We start from the raw sequence: 12,232 nt of genomic DNA on the forward strand, positions 1-12,232 counted from the left end.
AGGGATTTAGGATCGAGATAAGGGGAAAGCCTCCTGAATAGGGGTTTTGTTAACACATGAAAATAAAACAAAACCTAGCAATAATTATCAAAGGGAATGGTACTATTTTTTTCCCCAAATGTCCTTAAAAGTCAGACACCAAGATTTTTAGCCAATAGTACATGCAAAGAGATGGGGTCAGATTTAGGGATTCATTTGTTTGCTGGCTCACTCAGCAAACACTTCTGAACTCAAGAGCATGGTGCTGTGTTTGGCACCTGTCAATTGCACTTGTCTGGGACACAAGGGGTTGGGTTAAACAGTGCTTCGTCTAACGGGTAGAAGTGTCAGTTTATGATTTGATATATAAGATTTGAAAGGAATACGTGGTTTGCAAGAAAAGAAAAACAAATACATCAAGGAATATTTCATATTCTCTTTAAAAATAAAACCCAGATAATAAACTTGGGAAACAGAACTTTGAAAAGATAAAGTTGTTTTATTATTCTTATTTAAAAATTCTTTGTATCCTCTAACTTTCCGTCTTTCTCAAAGCCCATATACACACAGTCAAAAGTATACACCTGGGGCTCCTGGGTGGCTCAGTCGGTTGAGAGTCTGACTCTTGATTTTGGCTCAGGTCATTGTCTCACAGTTCATGATATCAAGCTCCATGTTGGGCTCTGCACTGACAGTGTGGAGCCTGCTTGGGATTCTGTCTCCCTCTCTCTGCCCCTCCCCTGCTCACGTGGGCTCTCTTTCCATCTCTCTCAAAAATAAAAATAAGCACTGAGAAAGGTATATACACCTTAGTCAACTTACAAGCTCCATTAACCCCCTGAAGATATTTTCACCTTATTAACCTCGAAAACTTACATTTTGCAGATACTAAAATTGAGGCTTAGAGAGATAAGGATAGATTATAAATGGCATAAGCACAGTGACAAAATCTAACACATTTATCTTCTAAAACAGCATTTCTCAATGTTTCCAGATCCAGGGCCCTTCCTGCTAAGAATCTGTGTGTCAGGAGTATGGCTGACTTGTAGGATTAGGCACATTTGGGTAATTGCCTTAAAGCATCCACCGCAGTATGAGGAGACTGTGGCTTAATGAACAAATGAACCCCTAAATCTAACCTCATATATATTTTTTAAATATTTATTTAGTTTTGAGAGAGAGAGAAAGACAGAGTGTGAGCAGGGGAGGGGCAGTGAGAGAGGGAGAGAGAATCCGAAGCAGGCTCCAGGCTCCGAGCTGTCAGCAAAGATCCCCACACAGGGCTCGGACTCACAAACCAAACTCACAAACCGCTAGATCATGACCTGAGCCGAAGCTGGACGCTCAACCAACTGAGCCACCCAGGCACCCCTAACCTCATATCTTTCCAATGGATAATTTACAAATTCCTTTTTTAACATTAGGTATATGTCTATATTTCAATTCTTCCTTCTTTAGCGTTTCTGTGTTGGCTTCTGCACCCCTCCCTGCGCTTTTGCTCCGGGTTCTGCATCTAAATATCTGCTCCAGATTCTCAACCAGCCACAGTTCCTCCCCAAAAGAGACAGATAAAAGGCTGCTAATTGTGAATTTTTCCAAGTAGGAAATTAAAGAGAACTAACATATCTGACATCAATGTCATTTCATAAAATGGTAAGTTAAAGTAAAACCAGTAGAAAACATAGTTTGAAGAAAAGTGTTAGAGAAAGTTAACTTTGTAAAACAATTCCCTATAACTGTCTTAATTTATCTTATTTCAATTGGGTAGAATAAAACTTCCCTATAGACCAGTATTTGATAACTATTATTCTCAACTAGGAAAGGCAAGCCTTCAGGTTGTTTCTTCTGGAAAGCAAGGGAGTTTTCCTTTTTGACTTGACACTTTCATGTATCCAGGCTTCAGGAAATTTCCAATCTCATTAATTATGCATAGAAGCAGTTCAATGCTTACCACATTTCAAACTACACGTTATATTTCAAGTCATCAAAGTACATATTAAATATACTGGATACCTCTTCTTTCCCGAGAAGAATCTTAGAGGTACATACATAGCAGTGTATATGAAATCAGGTGGCATATATTTCAAAGTTGGATATAAAGCTAAAGAGAATATATCCTGTTTGTAATTCTCAATGGCATTGAAAAGTTCCTGCTTCAAACAGACAGAATGTTTGATGTAGAAATCCCTAGAAAAGACTTTAGTGCATGCAACATATCATCATTATTCAGTAATTAATGCTTACTCTTTATAGGTTCTAGGTTACACTTGGCTTTCAGAGGGTAACGATAATGATTGCTTTGTGATCTGACCTATCTCACAGAATTAAATGTTTTTGAAACCCTTGAAAGATCGGTTCCTGTTCCATGAGTTAAATATATATTTAATACACTATTTTAATTTGACAAAACACATATTATTATGGGATACTTTTCTACAGATATCATGCCGTAAGTAGTATATATTTCATAAAAATCTTCAGAACTGCTAAGCCCGCCAGACAACCTTCAGAAGATACACAGGTGCAAATATAAACTATGATCATGAAGTATGAACAGTCAGCCTTAACACTAGCTGGGTTTAGTAATTAAATAATAAAAATGACATAAAGGTGAGTGGTAAATAATTTCAAATTCAGAGACTGAAGAGTTTTTTAAGAGTCTTATTAAATAATGTAGATTTGCTGATGAATTAACCTAAACATATTTCCAGAAACAAAAAGCCAAATCTAAAAGTACATTTCTGACCAAAGATGCTGCTAACTTTGCAAGTGTATTCAGGGTGCAAAGTAGTGAAACTTTTATAACTTATTATGTAAAACAGTGTTACTACTTTAAAGTCATAGTCTACAGACATGTCTTTGTTAAATACTGGACTCCAATTAATTTTTCCCAAGCAGTTATAAAAAACCCCACCAAGTTCATTCATTTAGATGAAGCAAGGGTGCTTGTCTGTCATGATTACAACTCTTGTGCAGACTTGTTCACCAATGCTTCAACATCATTATTAAACCTGAGTATAGAAGGCTAATCAAATTCTCCAGGAACATATGATTTGGTGGCTATTTTCCCTTGACTGTGAATCCTCCTTAAAGTCTTTAGCTGTGACATTTATTATTATTATTACTACTAACAATATTTTTTATTAAATGTCTGCATAAATTTATTACTTTAGATACTTTAATCACACATAGTTTTCTAAGTTCTTGGCCTTAGAACCAAGGAACATAAATATCCTATTTAAAATCATTCAAGCTTAGAAGATTCATTAATGGAAACACAGCAGTAACCCCAAAGTGAGCATTTTCTATTTTCTTCAAAGAGAGCAAAAAGCTATTAGAGTGACTACACCCCTGAGCCTTGTTTATAATTTATGCACATACACAAAGGCAATGTGGAACACCTTTTTCAGAAATGCTTTCCTTTGCCATAAATCTTTTCCTTTTTTTATCTGTCAAAAAATATTCGAAGAGTTCCCATTGTTCTGAAGCCAAAGGCAGCATAATTCTTTGGTGAGAAAAAAATGAAGGCAGTATTTCATTTTTATTGAGCAAATTTATGAGTTGAATTTTTTTTTTAATTTTTTTTTTCAACGTTTATTTATTTATTTTTTGGGACAGAGAGAGACAGAGCATGAACGGGGGAGAGGCAGAGAGAGAGGGAGACACAGAACCGGAAACAGGCTCCAGGCTCTGAGCCATCAGCCCAGAGCCTGACGCAGGGCTCGAGCTCACGCACCGCGAGATCGTGACCTGGCTGAAGTCGGACGCTTAACCGACTGCGCCACCCAGGCGCCCCATGAGTTGAATTTTTTTGATTTTGCAACATAGTTAAGGTAACTTTATAAACGGTGTCCTTCCTCCCACTACTTAAAAATAATTTACCTAAAAAGTTTAGGTAAAAGATACAGATTAAAAAATACACAAACACCACCAAAATACACAAATTTACTTAAATTTAAAAGCTGTGATCATGTAAAAACACTCTTCGATTGATTTTCAAGATGGATACTAGAGGTAGAAGCCTCTGACTACAATATAGCAGGTGATCTTGTAGCAGCATTAGAGACATCATCATCCCATAAATTACCGCAAATTCTCTAGGTATTTCACTAGTGCTTTCTTTCCTTCTCAGCTATGTTTCTGAATATTGTTTACACTCACTTCCCAAGCATGAATTTAAATGCTATCATCACGCTTATGTCTCTCAATGCCACCAATCCACCATCACCAATGTCGCTAATGACTTACTAATTGCTGAGTCCAATGTACAATTTTCTCATTGTATGCAATCTCTTGATAGCATCTGACATTGCTCGCTTTCCTTTTTGTGACCCTCCTCTCTTAGGGCTTCCAAATACTTGTTCATCTCTGAGTTTTCGTATTACCCTGCCTTCCCATTTCTAGATCTCCTTTGTGAGCCCCTCCTTGTTTCCCTTAAAAATAGGTGCCGCTTTGAGTTTCTCAGAGAACTGGCCCTCTTGACATTTCTGGTGTGGTGATTTCATCCACTTTTATCCACTTCTATCACTTCAGCTGCCATCATGCTGATTGCTCCATAATGTATCTCTAACCATGGGTCAGGGCTCTGAGCTGAACTCCTGACCCATGCAGCCATCTGATTCCTTCCCTTCAATGCCTTCCCTTCAGTGAAGACACCTTAGACACATCCTCTCCATTCGGAACTCCATCTCATGCTCACACCACTTCCTCCTCCAGTGAACCCCCTTTCAGTAACTAGCTCAACTATCCATGCAGGGCTTCAAGACAAACACCGAGGCCAAATTCCTCTTCTCCCTCTCATTTCCAGGATTAATACATAGTGTATAAACCAAATTGGGATACTTCTGAAAGCAAAATAATTGTGACAGGACCAAAGGGAAACACTGGAATTATCCTGGTCAAACAAGATGACTGATTACTTTTCTTTCTCATGCAATTAGTTACAAAGTACTTCTACTTCCTAAATATCTCTTGCGTCTACTTTTCCCATCTCTACTGCTACTACCTGAAGTCAGATCAACATCATATATAACCCAGTTTACACAGTAGTCACCTCTTTTTATCTCTTCCTATTCCACATCAACTCACAGTGTGGCAACATAGTATGTCCGTGACTTCAACTGTATCAACTGTATCATGTCACTCCACTGATGGGAAACTGCCAATGGGTTCCCATTCCTGTTAATATAGAGCCCATAAAAGCAGGGACCATGTTTGTTTTGCATAGCACTGCATTTCCAGCGGGACCTGGAAAGGACTGGTTGAGTAAATACAAGAACGACACTAAGGCTGCCTTCGGTAGATGTACTGGCACACAGAAAATCACTTGTCTTCTAAGAAAACATAAGGATAGATTTGATCAGATGCAGATCTTGTTTGGAGGTTGGCACACATTTCTGAACTGTCTCTAGAAACTTCTAGCCCCTATGCTAGCCATTCTTTCATGAAGTTAACTGCTTCTACCATCTGCCACCATTTACCACCAAACCAGAGTGTAGGGAAATTCCAGAGTCATGGAAAGTACAGAAACTTAGTATCAGTAAGGCCCTATTTTAATTCTCAGCTCCTTCTCTTATTCGTTGTGTGACATCAAATTAGCAAGTTAGCATCTCTGAGTTAATATTTCATCTATAAAATAAAAATAACAGTGGCTATATTATATAGCTTTTAGGAATATTAAGTGACATATGATGGGAAAAGTTTCTATAAAATGTGAAAACTGGTACTGAAAGTAGTGGTAGATGCTACCCTCCTGGGTGGAGATGGCCCAGATGTTAGCCCTTTGGGTCCATCACATAAAAGTTAAAAACTATGAATAGGGAAACTGACATTGCTAGAAAACAGTTTTTAAAAAATCTTAGCAGTCTGTTGTATAGATATACAATGGTGAGTTTTGTAAAGTCCATGTTATTAATTAAACAGTCTGCCACATTGGACATCTAAGCCTTACGGGCATCTTGAAGCATGCATTATTTAACTCAATGATTCTTTGAAGTCCTGTTGTTTTATCATGTCATAGGATCTTAGGCAACTTGTCCACTCTCAGATGGTTGACAATAAAAAACAGGGTCTTAGTGAAAAATGAAAACAGCTATATAGCACATATTTTGTTTAAGTGGTTAACTAAAATATAGTTTATTCTTGTTTAATAAAGATACGGGCGTTACCTGAAAATTTCTGATATGGAAAATAATAGTTCAGAAGTCCATATAGCCTTTAAACAACTATGAAATACAGGTACAGATACTTGAAGTTAATTTCACACTGCTTAAGGCCTTTTCTTGCAGTCTTAGATTCTCTTATTTTTTTTAATTTTAAAACCACTGTTTAAGTTTTACATAAAATCCTGAAGAAATTATAGAAAGACTTTTTTTTTAAAAAAAGCAGTAAAAGAAGCATCACATTTTAGGAATGTGCTTAAAGGTTAAAAAACATGTACAATATTTTTTGCCTCACAACAACTTAATGAAGGTCAAATATTTTACATGTGAATTTTTCATTAAGCTTTTCATTCAGTTAAATTTATTCAATTGGGTAAATTGTGTGTTCCCCGACTTCTTAAACACAGTTAGGTGTCTCTGCTACATTACGTCTGAAATCTGCCCTTAATTCTCCATTTCCATTTTCATCTAGCTTTTTCACCGAGCCTTTCTACTTCCCTTACAAGGCCTCAGATTCATCCTTTATACTGACGCAAGAATGAGTTTTCTAAAATGCAGATGTGATTAAATGACTTTTTTCACTGCTTTCCATTGAAGAGGAAAGGCAGAAGTTCTTGGTATGACATACAGAGCCTTTAAAAACTAGACTCTAATCAACCCTTTCCATCTCATCTACTGACAATTCCTTTAGGCTATCACATACCCTAATCATACAAAAACACCAGCCCTTCTCCAAATACTCTGCCATGGCAAACTGGCCCCGTGGGTTTAACCAGCGGACTGCAACTATTACATGATTGCAAATAGCTTCATAAGATAACAGTAAATTATTACGAATTTATATATCTACCAGCAGGGCACATAAACTCCATTTGAATTACATCTTAACACTCTGCATTACCAGACTTTGTGATTTTTGCCAATTTAGTGGTAGAGAATGATATCTAATATGCATTTGATTATTGAAATTATCTTTTGAGATACTTATTTGAAATATTTATACCTATTTCTTCTCTGCTCTGAAATGCTTAGTGCATAATTTTGGCCCCCTTTTTTTTTGTATTTGATTTTCATCTTTTTTTTATTGGTTTATGTATTATTATAAATTATTTCATGTATCGATACTAATCCTTTGTCAGTTATTTATTAGAAATATCTTCGATTGGGTGGCTTTCCTTTCACTTTATTTATGATATCCTGATGAATAGTAGTTCTTAATTTCAGTATAGTCAAATATATCAATCATTTATTTGAATTTATATCAACAATCTCTCTCTCTAAAGGTTTTAAAACTATGCATTTCATATTTAATCCTGGATCCACCTGAAATTGCTTTCTGAGTGTGATATACACTAGAAAAGTATTTCAAGCCTCCCCGCTAACCCCCACCCCCTCAAATAAATTTCCAGTCATCTGTGGGCAACTTTTGAGTTGATCCAATGATCTACAAAACCACTTTTGTGCCATATACAAATTGCACACATGCATGAATTCTGTTTCCGGATTTTCCATTATTTTCTTAGAGGTAATATACTTATTCTGTGCTGATATGATAAAGTTTGAATTACCACAGCTCTGTAATATGTTATAATATATGATGGGCATGTTCCCATGCTTGGTCCTCTTCCTTAGCATCTTGGCTTGCCTTTATATTTTGCTGTAACTTCTTCGGATTAAAATTCAGCTGATAAATTATCTTTTCACTTCTGTCAAAGCTGCTATGCAGTCCATCCAAAGAGTTTCTAAAATTTGAAAATTATGCTTTTTCTTTCTAAAGGTTTCATTTGATTCTTTGCAAATGGGTCTTTGTTTAGTGACTCCTAAGAGTATTTTGCTAATCCTTATGATTTGCACTTTGTTTCTTTGACTATTTTGTACACAGCTCTTTGGTATTCTGAATGTGACAATCCCAACCACAGCAGTCCTTTGGGGAGGCAGATCTGTTGTTTCTGCTAACTCTCACAGTGAGTTACTCTCAGGAATGCTCGGTGACCTTTGATTGTGAGTTAATTGCTTTATGTTAGTCTATGGGAATCCTGCGGGCCTCAATTCATCATGCTTTCATCTACAAAAGAACTTGCATCACCTTCTGCCAGTAACCATGAGGTACCACAGGACTCAGACCTCCTCTGCACTCCTCAAGAATACCGCCTCTATGTGAGAGTTCCAGGCAGGGTAACCCCCTTGTTACCAGCCTGAGGACCTGTGTTTCAAGGACAATATAGCTTCAGCATCCCTTTCGGGGACTACCAACCTCTCCTTCTACCTATTGCTCACTGTTCTTAATTCTATTCACCCACTTTTTTTTTGGAGGGGGGTCGGGGGCGGAGGCAGACTATTGAGTCCTTAGAGACCTCTCCTAGGTGCTATGAGCCTGGCAATGTATCTAAAGAGGTGCCCTACCTAGGTATGATTGTTCTGCTGAGATCCTCAGAGCACCTAATCTGCCAGGCATCCGAAAATGGAAGGCAGATCATGGGATTTTATTTTTATTTTAGCGCTATTCAAGACCTTAATCCTTAACTACCCTCTCATCTCTAAAAGAACAGTTAATTATTTGCCCATAACCTACATTTAAAATTGTGTTGCAAATGTTTTTTTCAATAAATCTGCAATATATACTAGATTAGAAGGTAGTTGAGGGCAGAGGTATACTCTCTGTCATCTCTTATGTCCAATGACTTACAGTGGCCAACAGTTTAATGAATGAATAACAAAAATATTCATCATTCGTCAAAGTGTACTGCCTACATAAAAGCATATATAATGTAGCATTAAAGCATGCTTCAAGTTTTAACATTTTGGAAATAAATACATTCATGCTAAGGTTAAAAGAATTAATTTATGAAATCTATAATCATGCTTTAAAAAAACTGTTCTACATAGCAGTAATTGCTAAGGAACTTTAACATATCTGGAAAACATACTGATAAGGAATACTCTGATCAGGTGGCATTAAATATTTTTGTTATAACAAAGCCACTGATCATGGTTTCAGTTCCAGCTCTGCCACTTACTAGTTAGGGCACCTTAAGTACATTATTTAACCACTGAGTTCCTCCATTTTCTTATTGGAAAAATAGAAATGATAGATACATCCCTTCTCTTAAGCACATTAAAATGGATAAAATACTTAGGATAATACTTGGTACTTAATAAAGCTTCAGTAAGGGTTAGGATGGATATAATCAAATTCAGATAAAATTCTTTTTCCAAATCTAAATTTCTGTACCATAACTAATATGAGTTCAAATAAACAGCAAATGGAGAGAAGTCTAATTTCTAAAAATACAGAAATACTGATGAGACAATTCAGTATTTATTATGTATTTGTTGAATACCTCAGGGGCACAAAGACTGTATGAGGCTAAAAACCACAAAGATGAACAAATGCTCTTCCTTCAGAGTGTGTATCATCTAGAAGCACAGCCAAGCACTTATACATTGTACTTATTAGCAGAATGTGGCAAGTACTACAAAGAGGCAAAAGCAGGACTCTTGCACAAGGGGATGAAATTGTATCTAGTTTGTTGACATCCTCAAACATTTCTTAAAATCATTCAGCACCACAGTCCAACTCTGATTTTTAGATTAAAAAAAACTGAGAGTAAGTAAATGCCTTTTTCACGGTCATGGTATTAGCTATTGACACATAACAATATAGCCCATGCTTCCTGACTCCCACCTGGCAATTTCGCTTGGGAGAAAAGTGATTAGCCACCTATTTAGGAATATTTTTTAGTACTGTCTTCTCAGAGAGACAGAAAGATGCCAGAGAGGTATCAACGTCAATCACTACCTAACAAAAAGAACAAGTAAAGTTGGAGAGATAGAAACACAAAGAAATTGATAGTTAGATCAAATCCTTCCTATAAAAACTCAAACACAGATGGATAGATGGAATCTGGGACTGTTCTTAGAGGAAGTTATAAGAGTTTTTTTTTTTTAAGTCATAAGTTACATGACCCATCTCTTTTTCTCTTTAATTTTAATCCAAGTTAGTTAACATACAGTATAATATATATATAGTGTAATAATGATTTCAGGAGTAAAATTTAGTGATCCATCACTTACCTACAACACCTAGTGCTCATCCCAAGTGCCCACCTCCCACTTAGCCCATCTCCCCACCCAGTATCCCTCCAGCAATCCTCAGTTTGTTCTCTGTATTTAAGAATCTCTTATGGTTTGTCTCCTTCTCTTTTTATCTTATTTTTCTTATTTTATATCTATATCTATATCTATATCTATATCTATATCACATCTATATCTATATCTATATCACATCTATATCATCTATATCTATATCTATCTATCTATACCACATCTTTATCCATTTGTCAATTGATGGACTTTTGGGCTCTTTTCATAATGTGGCTACTGCATGACCCATCTTAATTCCGTGAAGAAGGCCTGGGTTTCCTTTCTTTCACTAATAAATAAATTATTTATTGTTCCTGGCATGTTCCCAGCTCTGAAGAATCATCACTGAACAAGACAGAGACTATCTCTGCTCTCATGCAGTTTACATCCCTGTGTTCTGAAGCAGATGATACACAAGTAAACAAGCACCTGACACTGAGAAGTTCTTTGCCAAAACTTAAAGTAGGGAATGAGACAGAGCACACAGTGACCTCTTTAGGTTTGAAGGTGAGGGAAGACCTCTCTGAAGAAAACAGGGAGGTGGAAGGTGTGGTTTTTTTACTGAGATGAGGGCAAGTGTAGCATAGCAATAGCAGACGGTTCAGTGCTTATGTACCAGGTAGTAAAGTGTGTTCAGAGATTATGAAGATGTCTAGTCGACTTAAAAAAATGCTTTTTTAATAAAGCTTTAATAAAGGAGATCAGAGGATAACAATAGAGTAGTAAAAATTAACTTGGGGAAGTAAGAAAATAAGACAAATAATATAATGCCATAACCCTGGCCCACATTCAAACCAAAGGTACAGGAAAGGGACACTGTAAATGATAAGCAACTACATCTTCCATATAGTGACTACTACATGTGGGACATACAAGCAGCAATCCTATTAAGAGTAAAGCAGGTTGAGGTGAGAATTACTGAAAAGTCAAGGGAGTAAGTAAAAATAAATGATGTTGGATTACACATCCACATGTAGTGTTTGCAGCAAAGTAGTCTACAGAACAATAAGATTTGCACCTTAAAGTAAAACGTTTATAAAATGATATGTGGGTATCTGGAACTGTTAGGTGAAAAAATATGACATTCATGATAATGTCAGTGATTTTTTTCTCTCCTATAAACTACAGGATCAGGAGAGTCTCTTCTTCAGGGAAAAAAAAATCTGGAATATTAAAATCCAGTGCATTTAATTAAAAGGCAAATAAACGCACTTGACATTTTTGTTGGCACAGAACTCAGAATGCCAAATCTAGGCCAGTCATCCAAACATGCCATTCAAAGCACAAACGGGGAAAAAAGTACACATTTGAATGTAATATCATTTGAAATATTAGAGAAAAAAATAGAAACCGAATAAAACCTTTAATAGCGCTCAAGTTAGAAGGATGTGGTGTGATCTAAAATAATAAATATGACTTACCTTTTAACCTATTTCTACTTGCCTTATTTGTAAAATGAGGGGTTAAGATTAGCTGCATTGGGGCTGCTTTTAGTTATGAATTCTACTTTCATTTTCAGTAGGTCATTTTCCACCAAGGCTTGGATAATGCATTAATCTGGCATATCTCAGGAGAACACACAACATGGTTTAAATCATATTAATAGAGGTTGCACTGCCATTTTCACAGGTGTTTATTTACTAAATTAAAGACTGCCTTAATATTGTACAGAGGAGCCAGATTAAAAAGCGATTTTATTTGAGTTCCAGCTTTTCCAGGATAATTTAAAGTCTAAATTATTAATAAATGCTTTAGAGTTTGAGATTGGGTTTTTAATCCTAAAATATCTTTTGGCCTTGAGTGAAGAGACAGGAGCCACATTTTCAAATGGCTCTTGATTGTCTCAAATGATCCAAGCATAGGCTACATTTCACAATTTGCACTGTTCAAAATACCTAGCAAACACTGACATCCAGGATACTTTAATTTACTACATTTCATCTACTTTT

At 36.3% G+C, this 12,232-nt stretch overlaps 1 protein-coding gene across 9 annotated transcripts in view; it reads right to left on the minus strand.

Annotated features, from left to right (window-relative positions):
- The window catches only part of PTPRK (protein tyrosine phosphatase receptor type K), a 571,143-nt gene that overhangs the window by 43,365 nt on the left and 515,546 nt on the right, over nucleotides 1-12,232 (minus strand). The gene's annotated exons all lie outside the window — the stretch shown is intronic.

The sequence above is a fragment of the Puma concolor genome, chromosome B2, assembly GCF_028749965.1.
Source record: "Puma concolor isolate L17-30 chromosome B2, mPumCon1.1.hap2, whole genome shotgun sequence".
In the NCBI taxonomy this organism is placed as follows: domain Eukaryota; kingdom Metazoa; phylum Chordata; class Mammalia; order Carnivora; family Felidae; genus Puma; species Puma concolor.